This window comes from Falco peregrinus, chromosome 9 (genome assembly GCF_023634155.1).
Source record: "Falco peregrinus isolate bFalPer1 chromosome 9, bFalPer1.pri, whole genome shotgun sequence".
NCBI lineage: Eukaryota > Metazoa > Chordata > Aves > Falconiformes > Falconidae > Falco > Falco peregrinus.
The window spans coordinates 5,687,658-5,705,076 of NC_073729.1; the positions used below are offsets into that span (position 1 = coordinate 5,687,658).

The 17,419-nt window shown below is 41.1% G+C and overlaps 1 long non-coding RNA gene across 1 annotated transcript in view; it reads right to left on the reverse strand.

Moving 5' to 3' along the window:
• LOC129785126 (uncharacterized) overlaps nt 1–16,677 on the reverse strand; it is a 57,982-nt gene extending 41,305 nt beyond the window's left edge. The window contains exons 1-5 of the long non-coding RNA XR_008748730.1: nt 16,321–16,677; nt 12,380–15,047; nt 11,852–12,070; nt 10,443–10,559; nt 3,861–3,978 (exon numbers count right to left, since the gene is read on the reverse strand). This is a non-coding gene — a long non-coding RNA (uncharacterized LOC129785126). The remainder of the gene's footprint in view (nt 1–3,860; nt 3,979–10,442; nt 10,560–11,851; nt 12,071–12,379; nt 15,048–16,320) is intronic.
• Between the last annotated feature and the right edge of the window lie 742 nt (nt 16,678–17,419).

Here is a 17,419-nt window from a genome sequence, read left to right on the forward strand (position 1 = left end):
GATCAATTCAGCACAAAAGAGGGAGTTTCTGGTGGCACGGCTGACATAAAGCAGTCTAACCAATTTAGGAAGTCATTAGCCAGCTGACAGGATACAAGTAGCTTCCCACCTGTCTACTTACGTAAAGGTCAACCTCCAAAATTAACATAAAAGAATTGGGTACAACTCAGAATACTGATGACATTTGAGGGGGGTTGATATAATTCTGCTTTCAAATTTAATGTTATCATAGCTAAAACCACTACAGCCCTTCTTGCTGAACTAGTGCACTCCCTAAGGTAACAGAGGAGCTTGGTGTGAGTTAGTTTACAAAAGATTCTGACAATTTCTTAGCTTTTCAAGAGGCATGATATGAGATAGTATATGAAGCGACACATGAATAACTCACAGAAAAAGTGATGAAAATTTTATACATGATTAAAGAAAAAGCAACAAGTTAGAAATGGATACCAGAAATACTTTGTAATTGGTCCAGGATACAAATTACCTCAGAAGATCTCTAAGGCATATATAGGATTAAAAGAAAGTTTAGAACTGAGTTTTATTAGCAGAACAAATGATTTTTCACCTATTAACAAAGTACATTAACACTGCAGTGCTTCTGTTACTACTTTGTGTTCTATGATTTATTTTTAAATAAACACAAATAATGATTCTGATCCTTAATTTTGTGAGGACTGAGCATGACATGGGCCAGCCATAGGAAACTGCAACTCACAGATCACTCTAGTACTTACATTCGGTAGTTGGGGGTAGTTGGGGGTATACAAATGCCAGTTGCTAAGATTTTTAATACCTGATAGCACAGGGTATTTGTCAATTCATGTGCCACACAGCATCTCCCAGAAACAAGCTTTAAAAAGCCAGAGTTGAGCTGTAGATGAGAATTATCTCCTTGCTTCTAAGGCACTACATTATTCCCAAATACTTGATCAAATCCCCTTGACATTCGACTCCCATATGTTCCATTATCTGTGGTATTTCTAATTGAATTGATCTCCACAGATTTTCCACTAATTAAGTACATATAAATCATACAAACTTTCTGTGTGCGGGGAGACGAGTCTCATATGGAAGGGCTGTCCAAGGGGAAATTCTAAAATACCAGAATACAATCTCTCTCAAACCAGAATAAAATGTTACCATTCAGTTTGCAATTTTTTTTCCTTTGATACATTTTCTAATATAAATTTTGACTATTTATGATTTTAAAATGCTTAAATAACTCATATATATATATATATAAACAACTCATATAAATATATAAAAAAATAACTTAAGTCATTCAGAATGAATTGCTTCCATAATTTCCCCTTCAGAATGTTTATAATGTCTTATGTTTCCTTGAAATCATTTATGGCATTAAACGTCACTCTATCAGAAAATAATTGATCTGATCTGATGAATGTTATGGCTATTATTTACATTTATCAATATTAAAGGTGGTATTTCTTGACCAGATTTTAAACTGAGGCTCTGATTATTTCCATCAACATAAGTTCCTATGTCGTATTTGTAGAATGCGTATTCTTTGCTTACTATTTATTCAGATGTCAGTGCAGGGGAAATCACACCCCGCTTCCCCAAGCCCTTCCTGCAGTTTCATAGGGTTTCCTATCCTTCTTGAACTCCTAATTTAAAAGATCATAGATTTAGGAATCATTAGCTTTCTGGTGGTTTTCACATCTACTATTCTCTGCAGCTATTAAAACTCTACTCAAAGTAGTCTGCAAAGATTGGTGTGAGAATTTGAAGCATCTCTTCAAAACAGTTTGGGGACACTTCTGTTGGGTAACTTCTTTTAGGAGTCTTCACAGAAGCCTTAGGTACTTGAACTAAAGAGGGCAGCTCTCTAAGTGAAGGTCTGAATCATCTTCTGCTCTCTGCTAGCTAGAGAGCAAGCCCCAGCTCTGAACCTGGAGTAACCTTTCAAATTAGGTATTTTGGTTTGCTGCTTCAAATCAAGCAGAATGAACACAGGCCCTAAGACTTTGAGAACGTGGGAGCAGACAGGAAAAATAACCATGTTTTTACAGCTGTTACATTTTTGCACCACTTTTCAGATCACAGTTTTACAAATTCCGCCTGCTTGGCTTTCATGCTGGTTACATACTTAGTCACTGTTTCGAGATACAAGTCTTCAAAGACAACGTGAGGGCCAAATCCTGACCTATGAAACACAGTATAGTGGTACTGATGACCTTGAAAGTAAGTTTCTTTGTATCAGTTAAGATCTGACCTTCTCCAGTGGGACAACATTATAAAAAAACCCCTCATTTTAATAATATCAGCTTTTATGCTAAATATAATTTCAGAAATAAAAGCTACAGTCACCCTTATTCCATAAAAAATACTCATCCTTCCCACCTGCTGCAAAGTACATTGTTCATTAAATCCTTCTGTCGCTTTGCTTTTTTTCCCCAAAATATTTACATTTTTCACTGCCTTTTTGTCCATTTTTGTTGAATTCCTTTTTCAGTGCACAGTACAGACACTATTTTACCTCTCACCACAGTCCTGAAACATCCATTTCCAAATCTCAGTTTGATTAAACATAATAGTTTTGTTGTGTTAATCATTACTCTGGTATTCCTCTCCCCACTCTAGCTATCTATTAGCATAAAACACAGTAATTACCAATAATTCATATTTGTAACAGTGTTGACAAGCCAGATATTCTTGGCTGGGTAAAGGGAAACAGATGTAACACATTTTTTTCCCTTCTACGATCTGTAGTAGGTATTGTGCATATGCATTATTTTTTGCCTCAGCCAGACTGAAAGGATGCTTTCCTTTTGGGGGAAAAAATATCCTTTTTACCACACTACCTTTTGTGAATTCAGAGTGGAATCGCATCTGTGGACAGACTTGAGATATATTTTTCAGAAGAATCAAAGCAATAACAGATTCTAATCCCCTATTTTCAAAAGTGATTTAAGGACAGGTTTTTGGAGGCATTAATTTATTTCGAGATGCAGAAACACACTTTGCTGGATTTATGGGAGCATGCAAGGATGTCAGATGTTGAACTACCAACAAGATTTGAAATTTTAATTATTTCTATGCAATACCTGAACCATTATTAAAGCAAGAACTTGTGTACACTTACAAAACCAATGCAATACTCATCTGAATCTTAGGATGCCAAAATACATTCGAAGCCCTGGCCACTTATAGGTGAAAGCCTGGAGAACACTACTAACTTGTGCTAGCAAAAATTGGTCTTTGTTAATACTAGTTTACATATTCCTAAGCACAAATGTGATGTTAGCCAGCAAATAAAACAATGTCACCAACATCTCAAGGTCAAAAAACTGCTAGAAAAATGTAAAGGTAAATACATAGCTACGTTGTAAGTACAGGCTCTGGAGCCACGTGTAACATGGGTTATATCCTTTGCTTAGACGACACAGAACACCCTGCACCAGCAAATACCGCCTGTCAAGCGTGCGCAAGCTATGACAGTGTCTGGGTCCCTGCAGCTGAAACCTGACAGAGGCTTGGCTGGATGGATTTTATGATGCAGACATCACCTAAATTCCCTCTGAAAGATTATAAGACTTTGGCACCATAACGCTTAAAATTGTGCTAGAAAATGGGACTTGTACCTCCTTCTGAAAACTGTACCCTTATGCTATGCAATCTCGGAAAAATTTCTGCAAAACTTCCAAATCAGTTTAGAATTAGTAATAATAAAAACACATAAAACTTTAAAACTATGGCTTGCAGCAGGAAAGGCCTTTCTTTACAAGAAGGAACAGATAAATAAAAACATGAACACTGAATATACGTTCATGTTATGACAAAAGCCAGAAAGCCCTGAATGCACAGCCCTGTGTATGCAAACCCTTCATCCTTACCTGTTATCATGGCACTTCCCTTCTGAGCTCCCTAGTGAAACTTCCAAGCAAAATCACAACCAGAGGGGCCACGTCCTGTATGTTCTCCAGGATCATTTTCTGTTCGGTTGCACCAGCCCTGAAGCAATAACAGCAGTTAGGGTTCTAACTCAGCCGCAAGTTGCTCACACATCTTAACACCATTGCAGGTACAAAGCTTTAAAAGTTTCGAAGGCTGCATGATTTTTGTTGACTTGCTAAATTAGGAATTCTTAATTGTAAAAGACCTTGGTAGAATTGGAATTATAGCCTCATAGAATATTTTGAGTTGGAAGGGATCCATAAGGATCACCAAGTCCAACTCCCTGCTCCTCACAGGACTAACTAAAACTAAACCGTATGACTAAGAGCATCAAACAGACACTCCTGGAACTCAGACGGGCTCGGTGCCCTGACCACCTCCCTGGAGAGCCTGTTCCAGTGGCCAGCCACATTTTCAGTGAAGAACTTTTTCCTAATGTCCAGTCTGAACCTCCCCTGGCACAGCTTCGTTCCATTCCCTCCATTCCTATCGCGGGTCACCAGAGAGGGGAGACCAGCACCTCCCACCCCCCTGCGCCCGCCTGAACAAGTTGTAGACTGCAATGAGAGGAGGCCACCCCTCGGCCTTCCCCTCTCCAAGCTGAACGAACCAAATGCCCTCAGCTGCTCCTTACAAGTCGTGCCCTCGCTGGGGCTGCTCTCCAGCCTCTCGTCCCCTGGGTTGTATGGACAGCCAGGGTTCCCCATCCCAGCTGCAGAACCTGGCACTTGCTCCTGTTACGTTCTGTACGGCTGGTGCCTGCCCAGCTCTCTGTCTATCCAGGTCTCTCTGTAGGCCTCTCTACCCTTGAGGGAGTCCACAGCTCCTCCTCATTTAGGATCATCAGCAAAGTTACTTCAGGTACGTTTGACTCCTGCGTCCAGGTCCTCCACAAAAACATTCAAGAGCGCTGGCTCCAAAATGGGCCCTGGGAGCCTCGCTGGTGACTGGCTGCCAGGCCGGTGTAACCCCATCTGTTAATGACCCTTGGAACCTGACCCGTCAGCCACTTGCTCCCCCAGCACATTATGGACTTGTCCAGCCGTGTGCTGGGCAGTTTGTCCAGAAGGATGCTGTGAAGACCCTTGGAAGCTTTGCTAAACCCCCAAACCCCACATCTACTGGCTTCTCTTCATCAGCCAGGTGGGTGACCTTGTCATAAAAGGAAATCAAGGTAGTTTAAACAGGATTTTCCCCTCATGAACCGGTGCTGGCCGTGACCAGTGACTGAATTGCCTCTCAATTGTTTTTCAATAACTCCCAGAATAACCTTCTCCATGATTTTGTCAGGCACTGACGCGAGACTGACAGGCCTGTAGTTACCAGGGTCTCCCTTCTTGCCCTTCTTGAAAACTGGGATAACATTTGCCAGCTTCCGGTTGACCGGGACCTCCCCAGATTCCCCAGACCACTGAGAAGTAACGGAGAGGTGTTCCGTGATAACATCTGCCATCTCTTTTAGTATCCTGGGGTGAATCCCACCGGGCCCCGTAGCAGCATAGTGTACCTCCAGCAGCAGCAGCAAGCCTCAAACCAGTTCAGAGTCAGCTGGGAGTTTATCATCCCCCCAGTCAGAGCCTTCCAGCGCAGGGCTCTGGGGGTCCCAGGGCCATTTATCGGTGTTAAAGACAGAGGTGAAGGCGGCATTGAACGTCCCTGCTTTGTCTTTGTCCCTGTTTGTGAGGAGCCCTTTTTGCTGTCCTTCAGTGCTGGCTAGCTTGAACTGCAAAACACCATCTCTGTAGTCCTCCCATGTCACTCGTCCTTGCTTCCAATGTCCATACACTTTCCTTTTCTACCTCAGTTCTAGAAGAAGATCCCTGCTCAGCCAAACCAGCCTTCTGCCCACTTGCTTGGTAGCTTAACTATTGCTGAGCTAGAATGCCACTGCCTGGCACGGTACAAACTGAAATCATTCGTTGGATTCTGGGAAACAACATGGACTTCTAGTAGTTGAAACACCAGCCTGAAGTGGTAATGTAAGAGCAGATGTTCGAACAACTGTTAAATAGGATGACTTCATGTTGCTATTTGGATTATTTGTTTCTTTGGGGGTTCCTCAACAGAGGCAGGCCACTTTTGGGAACTGGTTGATTTGGGGGAATCAACAGCAGTAGGTGGTCATGCATATAGTTTCTGGATGTTTTTTTCAATGACAAAGTTACATATAGTTTTTAAATGGCAAGATTTGTGAGTAAGTGTATATCAGCAGGGACTCAACCTTGTGCTAACCTCAGGGCTGACAATTTTTTTTAAGTGAGCAAAGGAGAAATCTTGAAGATTGATGCTGGTGTTGGAGAGATACATAGTGAGTGCAGCTACTAAACATGTGTCAAGAGATGGTTTCTATGGCTCTAACAAGCAAGAAGATGGGCTCTGATAACTCTTTCTTGTAGCTTTGGTAGTTGCAGCTTTATTAATTTATACAAGAAAAAAGAAGAAATCTAAGGATAAATTCTAGAAAAGACATTTTTATTCAGAAGCCAGTTCTTACATGACAAGAAGTTATTCTGTCATTGTATCCTTTCCTAACATAAATAATCAAGCCACCCAATCTACCCAGGAAATACCAGAAATTCCTGACAGAGGGACTTCTTTTCCCACTTGCAAGTCCAATAATTCTTCAGTTCATAGAGTTGTTGGACAGGAAAAAAATGCAAGAGGTCATCTAAATCATTCTCTGGTTCACAGCCAGGCCAGCTGCTCACAAACCGTACCTGAAGAGTGCTTGTGTTTAAGACCTCCAGGTCTCCATGATCCCTCCAACCAACTAGTCAGTGAGCACTTCACTGTCCTCTACTGTTAGAAAGCATTTCCTGATAGAGAATTGAAAATTTCTTTCTGCCTTTTCTGCCAAGCACTTACTCTATTGACCATGGACACGGGAATAATTTATCCTTTTGCTGTTATTAAACCGGTATGTTTCAAGACAGAGACACTACACCCTCTCTTACAACCCTTTCGGATTCTTTTCCTGAAGGTAAACTACCCACAACTTGCTAAGCTTTGAGGGAAACATGGTAAGGGTTTCCAGAAGAAAAGATTCAAGTATTTGCAGGATCAAGGTTTATAGCTATTTTTTCTGTTAAAGAAATGGTTTTGATTTTAAAATAATATGCAGAACATATTAGGGTTGTTTGTTCTTAATGCTTCAGTTCTTTAATTCTTGTGCATCCAGGTGAAAGCAAAGGACACCATAAAGCAGAGAAGGCTGCCCATTTAGAAGACTGCTGTATACGCAAGTCCTATTCTTCTGAGCGTAATGATAGACAGCCTAAATGGCCACAAGGTGGTAATAGTGCTCTATATGAAAGAAAAAGCACGAGTACATTTAACAAATTTAAATCCATACAAATGTCTGATTTACCTAGACTCACAATTACAACAAAAAGTAGAGCCTTCAGAAATGAGGAAGCGAAAACAACTAATAAAACACTGTGTGCTGGCTAAAAGAGAGAAATGCAGTGGCTAAATGATACATACAGTAAAATGTTATTTAAAAAATGTCCTTGTATTAGCATGACAAAAATCAAGAACATCATTGGAGTAAAGCCAGGTAATAAAACACACAAGAGTCTTGTGGAGTGGTTGTCTGGATGCTTTACCAACGTTTTAGTGAGAGGTAACGGGGAAAAAACACTCATGAGTTTTACACTATGAATAGGGAAGATTACAGTACAGTCCTCTCTTTGGAAATCAATCTTGTCAAGAAGTAATAGGACAGCTTCCAAAGTATGTCTTTCCATTAGTGCAAATTTCACATTGCAAAGAAGTTTTCCTGTAAATCTGTCATCAAATGACTGCATAAGAATATTTCCTTTATCTTAGTTATCTGAGGGAGCTACACTATCTTGCTAGTCAGAGCACCAGCTTAAATACAGAAAAAGGAATCACACAGAGAAAATAAAAATTATTCCTTTTCTGGATCTGACAAGTGTCACACTAAGTGACTGTGATCATTATTAATGTCGAGATAGTTGCAACAGCTTGGAGCTGTAAATGCCAATATCACTTTGGAGGCAACTGCCCATTTAGAGGTGGGCTCCTTTGCAAGGTCAACGTAAAATCTTATATGTGGAACTTCGGGGGTCACTGTCACAGATGCTACAAGGGAAGAAATAACTGCTCAGGAATGTACAATTTCCAGGACCGTGCTGAAACAAGATTTCAACAGAGACATTCCAATACTGAAAATGCATTTGTATTTCATTAAAACAACAACAAAAAAAAGTGTAGTACATGGCAGAGAACAGTCACAAGCCTCCAAAGTGGTAAGTGAGCATGGTCTGGGAAGGAAAGGGAAAACATGCATCTGCTTTCTACCCCTGTGTTTCTCATTACTTAGCTACTTGCAACCAAATCTTATTCAGAGCCAAACAGCATCCCATAAGCTACTGTGCTAGCTCACCTGAACTGCTCTGGGGTTCCCCTCTCTCTGAAAACGTCGTGAGTGCAGCCAACAACCCCAGGCTGCATCTGAACAGGGCAGTCTATTGGCAGCTGAATGTGGGGCTGGTGATTGGGATCAGACAGAGCACCTCTGCATTTAGGCAACATTTTTATGACAGTCAGACCCTTGGCACTTGTTCTCTGGATTCTGTGGCTTACTGTTCTCCATACTAAGGATTGCCAGACTTGCTTTCGTGGACTAACACCACAGATACTGACCAAGGTTCACAGCTGAGTGTTTGCAATAAAAGGCTTGTTTCAGGGACCCAGTCTGCACACACTGCTCTCTGGTAACCACTGATCTGCAAGAAGATTTGGGGTTGCAGATAGGTTTCAAAAGGGAATTACTATATCAATGCTCAGAGCATACAGAGCTATATAAAACAAGGTGGTTTTGAAGATATGAAAACCAGGGATGTCCGCAAGAGAGGATATCCCAGTGTGGACAGACCTGGCCTGTATTGCTCTGGGGTGTTAGGAGTTCCAGAGCAGGACTGACGCATGATGAAATAAGGAGACAGGATAGATGTGATACTGCTGCAGACAGACACACTACAGCTCTGTCCCAGCTGAATCTAGCATTACTTTCCTATCTGCAGAAAGTGGGTTTGACACATTATCGAGGAAAAAGGAGGGATGAAAGAGTTTGGTCTCTAAAAGTGCCTTTAAATGCTTTCTCAAAAAAATTAGTTACGAATAACAGTAACATGACACTTGTAATCACACAGCATGAACATCACTTTCAGTATGGTAGGTAACTGTACTTAAAAAGAAATTATGAGCTTTGAAAACAAAGACAGAGAAATAACATGGGCCACTGTACCATTAACTTACATAACTAGTGAAAATAAGCAGAAAACATGCCACCTGAAATTTCATTCAAGCTATGGATTGTTGATCTCTTAAGTGCAAACCTAGACCTAAATCTACCCACTAGCCAGAAGCACAAACTACTGTTTGACTTAGAGATCTTTCTTAACAACCCTTTCTCTAGTACCCCACTGATTGCAGTGGGCTGTTTGATGTCTGCAAAGAAAGTTAGGACTACTCATTGAATGTGAAGAATCATAGTCACTACTGTTATAGGTACAGGTCTCAGAAAAGGCAATCTCAGCACAGAGTCCAAAGAAGAAGCAGGGATCAAGAGGTCCTCGCTCATTTTAACAGGTGATCCTGCAGGTCTCATTTATGAATCTGGAAGCTGCATGATTGCAGTCAGTGCCAGGAAACTATAAGGCAAAGATGCCAGGCTTTAGCTTTTGTGTTTTGGTCTGACCTTTTCTGGCTGTGTCTCAAGGCTTCATAAATCCTCTAATTTAGTGATTAAGACATGATGTGACTGTAGCATTCAGACAGCACACAGGTCATAACCAAACAGAGCCAAGAGATAAAGATCATCCTGCTTGCTTACTCACGACAGCCTAATGCCTTAAAGACATACTGGTGACTCCGAGTTACCTGACCTGGAACAAGTACACTCTCACTTTTAGAGGCCTCAAACCTGAAATACATGATATCAGACACTGGTTGTACAAAAACCTGATGGAGCTAAAGGAGGGAAAGGCTTCTGAAGAGTAATTTTTCTGTACTTCAAATCACAGAGGGATACTGACCCCCAAAACTGTGGTAGAATAGTGGAGGGAATGACAATCAGAAATTCATCAAGAGCGAATTAAGTCAATCACAATCAGAGATACTGGTAAAAGAGACAGACAGGTTTATATACTGTGATTTGTTATATGTAAGAAAAGAACTATCTAAAGCAAATCCTGACTATGAGATTTCATCCTAGTTGCTTAGTGCAACTTTCATCCAAAGAAAAGAAAAATTAATGACTCGTCATTGAGTGAGATCATAAACACAGAGTTACTTTCTCTCACCTGAGAGAAAAGAAACCCATCAGTTTTATGTCGCTATATTTACCTATCCTAGCAAGGCAATATTAAGTAGCAGCCTTTGATTCAAGGCTGCTGCTTATGTCACCCGCCAAGTGAAACTGCAAAGGAAAGCAAAGCCTGCATAGACATTTCATTCCAAAAATATAGTCAGTCTTTGGAACTGTATCGCCATACCTTGAGGGGACACCAGTTTTTCCAAATCTTTGGGATGCTATCATTAGTTTTGTTGTTTCTAGCATGCTGTTTAAAGTTCTGGGTACTGAAGTCATATGACAGTGTGAGAATTTCATCCTGTAATAATAAATAATGCAAAATCTTTGTAATCTTAGTGGTCAGAAGAAAAAAAAAAAAAGCATACTTTCAGTGCTCAAGAGCACTAGAAAATATTCCAATATATATATATATTATTTTAAGACAAATGTATTAATTTAGAGAGCTTGAAATATGCATACTTGGATTTGGAGACTGTATCAGTCCTGGGAAGAAGTCAATTGTCTGATCATTCAGATAAATCAACAGAAACATGTTTTTAAAAAATTGTGTGTGTCTATGGACTCCAAAGAACACATTGGTGTTAAAGCTGTGTGGGAATTTCCAGAAGATGGAGGCGTGTTATATTTATGCAGAATAAAGGCTACGAAACACATAAAATGACACTTCAATTCCAATCATGCAGCTCAGCAATTATTCTGCAGGGAAACACTTTTATTACTAGGTTTACTGACCATAAGCTGATACTTGAAAAAACAGTATTGCAATTTAAAATTTATTTCAGATCAATGGAGACAACCATGTGGGAATTTGGATCTGTAATTCTCCCATTCCACTCAAAAACCGCTATCCATGGCAGATTTTGCAGCCTACAGTGTTCTACACGGGCTGTTCTGTGTGAAAAATGGAAAATAATGAATTTAAATTTTATCAGAGTGAATCATTCATCACTTCTGAGTCCAGACTTGGAAATCATCCCTGTAAAGTCAAGGCACTATTTGCACAATTAGAGATGAGCCCCACTAAAAGTATCAGAATCAGGCCTTTTGTCCTTGACCAAGTGAAGTAGAATGATTGCATCAATTGTCTGTGATAATTAGATGATTGAATCATGTGAACAATAGTTCACTCGTCTTCTAGCTATCTAATTCATGGTTAATGAGTGCTCTTCATGCACTGTTCACCATAAGGACTCAAGTCATAAATCACTCCCTATTCATGCAGGAGTTCAGTCTGAAGAAACAGACTATGTAATGATGTGATTTTGATGCTTGTCATCTCTTCAGAAGGTAGCAGGTCAGTGGAAAAAAAAATCATACTACCTTGCTCCACAGCAATTTCCTTTTGTCTTGGTACCAAGAGATTCCCACTTCAGTGTAAAACAGGAGAACGCCTAGTCCACATTTCCACAAGACTTTCTGGTATTTTCCCCTCCTCTCCTTAAAAAGAGTTCACATATATTTTTTTATCTTCAATCATATTTTTCTCGTTTAAGATTTAATCATCATTCTGTAACTTCATTGTTTCCCTTCTCCTGACCTCACTGACCCATTTAACGATCTTAGTTGGAACCACTCTAAGGTTTACCGTACCTCTCTCTGTAAAAGAGGTAACGATGCAGTAGCCTTCATGCAGGTGAACAGGGAGAAACTAGATTACCTATGGGGTGCCCAACACTTGGATTTAGACTTCATGACTGATTCTCAGAACAACCTCCTCTCATTCTCACCAGAGCCATTGCAGCATGTACAAGAACCTATCATTTCTCACAGATCCCAGGATATGTAATATCAAGTATTCAGAGTAACGCACTGTAAAAAAATAAACAATAAAACAGCTTTTAGAATAAAGAATAAAACGGCTTTTAGATAGGCCAAGGCCAAGTCAGACATGGGCAATGAGCATGCAGAATTGCACAGCAAGGTTAAAGGGTTTGCTTTCGGGGATGGTAGAAATGGGCCCACCACATTCAGTTCTTTGCTATCACTGTTAACCAGTTTATATAAACCCTTTCCTACACAGCAAAGTATCAGGTGCTTGTTAATAAGATGGATTTTTTCCTAGTGTATGGAGACACTGTTGGGGTAAGTAAAATCTTGTCATGTTGCAAAATTACTCACTTTCCAACAGCTCTGTGATGGAGAAGCAAGGGCAGGCCAAGCCTCAGGGGAATCCAGCTGGGAGCTGAGGGTGATGAGGCAGCAGGCAGCAGCAGTGTCCACACTGAAAACAGCACAGTCCCGCAGTACCTGAGCAAGAAAGGCAGGGAAGGTACAGTGAAGGCAACCAGGTTCAGCCAACAGTCCACACTGCCAGGCAAGCTCAGAGCAATGAAGCAGGTCTGAGATCAAGCCAGGAAGTCAGGATCATGTGTCAAAATCAGGGCCTGTATCAGCCAGGCATAGGAATGGCTCGAACAGAGATTACGCAAAGATGATGCATGAGAGCCTCAGCTGAAAAGCTACTACAGAGCAAAGAGTACCTGCCCCACATTTAGGCTGCTTTCAGCCCAAACAGCCAAATCCACAGGGTAAGGGGTGTGCGCTTTGAACCCTGACACTCCGAAAGCATCTTGACCTCCTGTTGTACTCCAGTTTGTCTGCACTATACAGTGAAGTGCTGTGCAGAGACACCTGCTCCTCACAGGTGAATTGGCCCTGCTGCTCAGCCCGAGGGGTTCAGTGTGCTAAGCAGCACGAAGTAGAATGAGCATGCCCCAGGAAGCAGTGCTGTACACAGATGAACGCAGAATCTAGATGGATAGAGCTGCCTACATATTATTCCTCACTACGGCTATACATACTCAGGATAGGTTACCTGGGAAAGGTTAAATCAAACAACAGCTCTGCAGAGTTCAGTCCAGACGTGACATTTCTGACAGACACCAAAGGGGATGTGGGTGCTCTCAGCTCTTTCTTTATAAAAGCATATGCTGCATAGGCAAAAGCTGTGCCTTTCTTCTGCACAGTGAATACATTTGTTATTGTGTTACATTATGCTATTAGAGTTTTTATATAGTCCCTCAATTGTCATCACAGTACAGATGTTCTGAAGTAGCTAGTTCACAGAAACCAACCTAAAAAGTTACATCTTCCTTTGTCATAACTCATCTGATGTTCCTTTTTGGATTCATCATAGAAAGATAATCAAAATCCTTTCAATCCAGCATTAAGAGTATCAAAAGAGGACTAACCTGAACAAGGCAGAAAAGAATTTATGAGTGGATACCGGGGAAAATCCTGCCAATTTCCTTTAACAATTAGGCTACTATTAGTGTGTGGGGTGCACGGATGTGAATAGGATTCAATTTTTAATAAATTATCAAAGCTTTGACTAAAATGATATTAAGGGAGCTTGCTTGGGCAAATTGTTACAGATTGCTACAGTTTGTTTAGAAAAAGATGGGGAAAAAAAGAGGTTTTGGACTGTTTGTAACAGCAGTGTATTTATTCTGTCCTGAACCGCGTGAGGAGGTGAGTGGAAAACTTGTTTAAAACATGCATAGGAAGATAAAAGGAGCAGTGATATGACAGGATACTTATTCAAAAACTCTTGCTCAGGGAGAGGGGGCTTTCTGCAGTACCACACTGTGGTGGGTTGACCTTGGCTGGCTGCCAGGTGCCCACCAAGTTGCTCTATCCTTTCCCCTTCTCATAAGGCTGGAAGAGAAAAACAGGATGAAAAGCTTGTGGGTCGATAAGGATAGGGACACCACTCCCCCGTTATCATCACAGGTAAAACAGACTTGGCTTAGAGAAATTAACTTATTGCCAACCAATCAGAGTAGGATAATGAGAAATACGAATAAATCTAAAATCCCCTTCACCCACCCCTCCCTTCTTCCCAGGTCCTACTTCACTCTCAGCTCTTCTGCCTCCTCCCCCCAACAGCAGTGCAGGGGTGGGGAGTGGGGGTTGTGGACAGCTCGTAATGCTTTGCCTCTGCACCTCCTTCCTCCTCATACTCTTCAGCATGGGGGTTCCTCCGTGTCAAGTGGGGGAGCCCAAGCTCCCCATGCCAAGGAGGCATTCCTTCAGGAATGGACTGCTCAGCAAGGGTCCCCCATGGGGTCATATCTTTCCTGTTGGCCCCTTTAGGTACCGGGAGGCTGCAGTAAGGTCTCCCCGGAGCCTTCTCTGCTCCAGGCTGAACAGCCCCAGCTCTCCCAGCTGCCCTCACAGAGCGGGGCTCCAGCCTCTGCCCATCTCTGTGGCCCCTCTGGACTTGCTCCAGCAGTTCCATGTCCTCCTTGTGCTGGGGGGAGCCCAGAGCTGGACGCAGCACTGCAGGGGGGGTGTGTGTGTCTTATGGGAGTGGAGGGGCAGCATCCCCCCCTCGCCCTGCTGCCCACGCTGCTGGTGACGCAGCCCAGGGCACGGTTGGCTTCCTGGGCTGTGAGCGCACGTTGCTGAGCCCTGTTGAGCTTCTCATCCACCAGCACCCCCAAGTCCTTCTCCTCAGGCTGCTCTCCATCCATACTCTGCCTAGTTTGTATGGATACCAGGGGCTGCCCCATCCCAGGTGCAGGACCTTGCACTTGGCCTTGTCGAATTTCACGACGTTTGCTCAGGCCCACCTCTCAAGCCTGTCAAGGTCCCTCTGGATGGCATCCCTTCCCTCCAGTGGGGGTTCAATGGTACTTCAAGTGTTTACTCTTTGTTTGAAGGGATAAGTTGAAAGTTCCATACTTGTTGGGGTTTTTTCCTTGCACAGTTTTCCATAAATACCTGCAACTAGCCATTGTAAAACACATCTTGCGTGCAAGATGGATGACTCAGAATTGCTGCCCTGAGAATACAAGAGTCAAAGTTTTGCATGAAATATAAAAGCAACTCTGATTTAAGTTCAGCAATTTGCGTATGTTTAAGGTAGTACTTGTAGTTGCAAAGAAAACACCTTAATCTACATAACTTTAAAATTTTAAGGTAAGAGGTGAAGCCATAAAGCAATCAGATATTTTCAAATTAAATCATTGGTTTGAAGCAGTAAATAGTTGTACATTTGTTGTACAACTCTACACATTCGTCTTGGAACAGTTTCAGTAAGTTATTTATCACACAGTGGATAATAACTCTGAGACTATAATTGAGCACATGTAATAAAGAAAATGATTTGGTTAAAGCTAAAAAGCACTATAATTACTGGAACACAAAATTAACATCAGCTGTAATTTGCTAAAATACTACCAGTTTGAGAATGAAAGAACACATGTATCGATACATTTAGTCTTTGAACAGATACAGATTTGAAAATAACACTCCCCTGCCTCACAAGAAATTATATTTAAACCGTCTTTCTGCTGCATAGGGATATATCCGCCCGTAATTTCTGGACCTGGAGAACGGATGAGAGAGCCAGCAAAAGAAAAGGAACAGACAGCTAGCTCAAGTCCACATTTCAAGAGTCTCTATGTGGAAGTTCAAGAAACCTGTTGGTTGCTAAACACAAACTCTGGGGCAGTTCACTGAGTTCTATCCAGGTCATGTGGACACAAAAGCCACTGACTCAGCCGCAGAGTAGGGGCACAGGTGCTACTGAAGTTTCTGGGTTGGCACCCCTCTGCTTGCAGCTGCAGTGAACTCTACTTGCTGAATCTGCTTACCTCATCTCTCTCTCTCCTTCATTGTCCTGAACAATGGGATCCAATACAGGCAAAAGACAGTGCTGAGCAGAGAAATGCCTAAATACCAAGCACATCGAGACTTCATGTAGTTTCTCTATCTGTATCTAGTCACAAACACACTGAATCTCTAAGTTCATTGTTGATGAGCTACTGCTTGGTAACACAGCTTCTGAGATCCTAGGGCTCTATCTCAGCATTGGTTTCCCAAAGGCACAGAACGGGTTACTTCAATACTGTGTGCAACTCAAAATTTAGACCAAAAATTGGCCTGTCTTCCCTTTAATCTTTCTGACCTTTCCTAAATTCCATTTAACTACAACAGGAACTTGCAACTCTGAAAAAGGAACACAAAACCAGATTATATCTTCTTATAATAAAAACAGGTCTTCAAACAATTTTGGTACCACAAAAAGTTAAAAAGAGGGAATTGAAACTTACATCCATCGGGAAGCCCTTTGTAAGGTCAGAAAGTGCCCTTCCTGTAAATGAGGCATAGGCAATGGTGTTTAACATCTGGAGAACTGGAGAAAAAAGATGTTCATGCAGTCATAAACAAATCTTATTCTTTCAGGCTGTGCTTCTAAATACACTGAACAGCAAAGCAGAAATCTTGGAGATACTATAGCTTCCTTGTCCCTTAGTTGTATTTTACTCTGGACGAAATATTTTGCTATAAATTTTAGCTTCATTTTCATATATGTGTGTACAAAAAAAGGACCTTTTCTTCTGTGGTTGAAACACATTTTAATTTTGGAGTGTTCTGTATGAGTAAGATGTTAAATAACGTTTTGCTTTTTTTTCATCTCATTGTTATTAAATCTAGAAATCATAACAATAACAGTGCAGTTACCATTATTGATCCTATGTGATCAGTGGGGCCACTTTTAACAGGAACAAGCTACTTTCCTAATGAATTCTACCATCATAATAGTCACTGAAATATATACAGTCATTGCTTTTGCAATGAAATTATTAAAGGCCTGAAACAGGAATATTAAAAAAGTGACCTAAGAATGTATTTTTATATAACAAGCCAGGGAGTAATATAAACATAAATAATGGCTGCAATGAATGCATGGAAAAATACTTGAAAGTAAAATAAATTCTTTACAGATACATGAACGCTATGACACTGCGTAACTTACAGAAACTGAAAATAAGAACATGACAGAAAAACACACACATAATAAATGGAGTCAGTTAAGAAAGGAGACTTTTTTCAAAAAATCTTCTTACAGTCTGTTGTTTGTTTTTGTAGAAGACAGGACTGATGATGAAGATTACATGTGTGCACCTCCTACTAAGAATGCCTGACATTTAGTCAACTTCTGTGTTGTGGGTTTTTTCTTTCAGGTACAGGTTGTTTCCAGATCTCCTGGGGCCAACTACCATTAACTACTCTGATATAAAAGAGCCTGACACATAATTTTCTAGCTTTAATCACAAAAGAAAGTGAATACTTTATACCTAATTCTCACAAACTAATCTGCATGCAAACATTGTTGGCTATAAGACAGATGCCTGGAAAGGACCACGA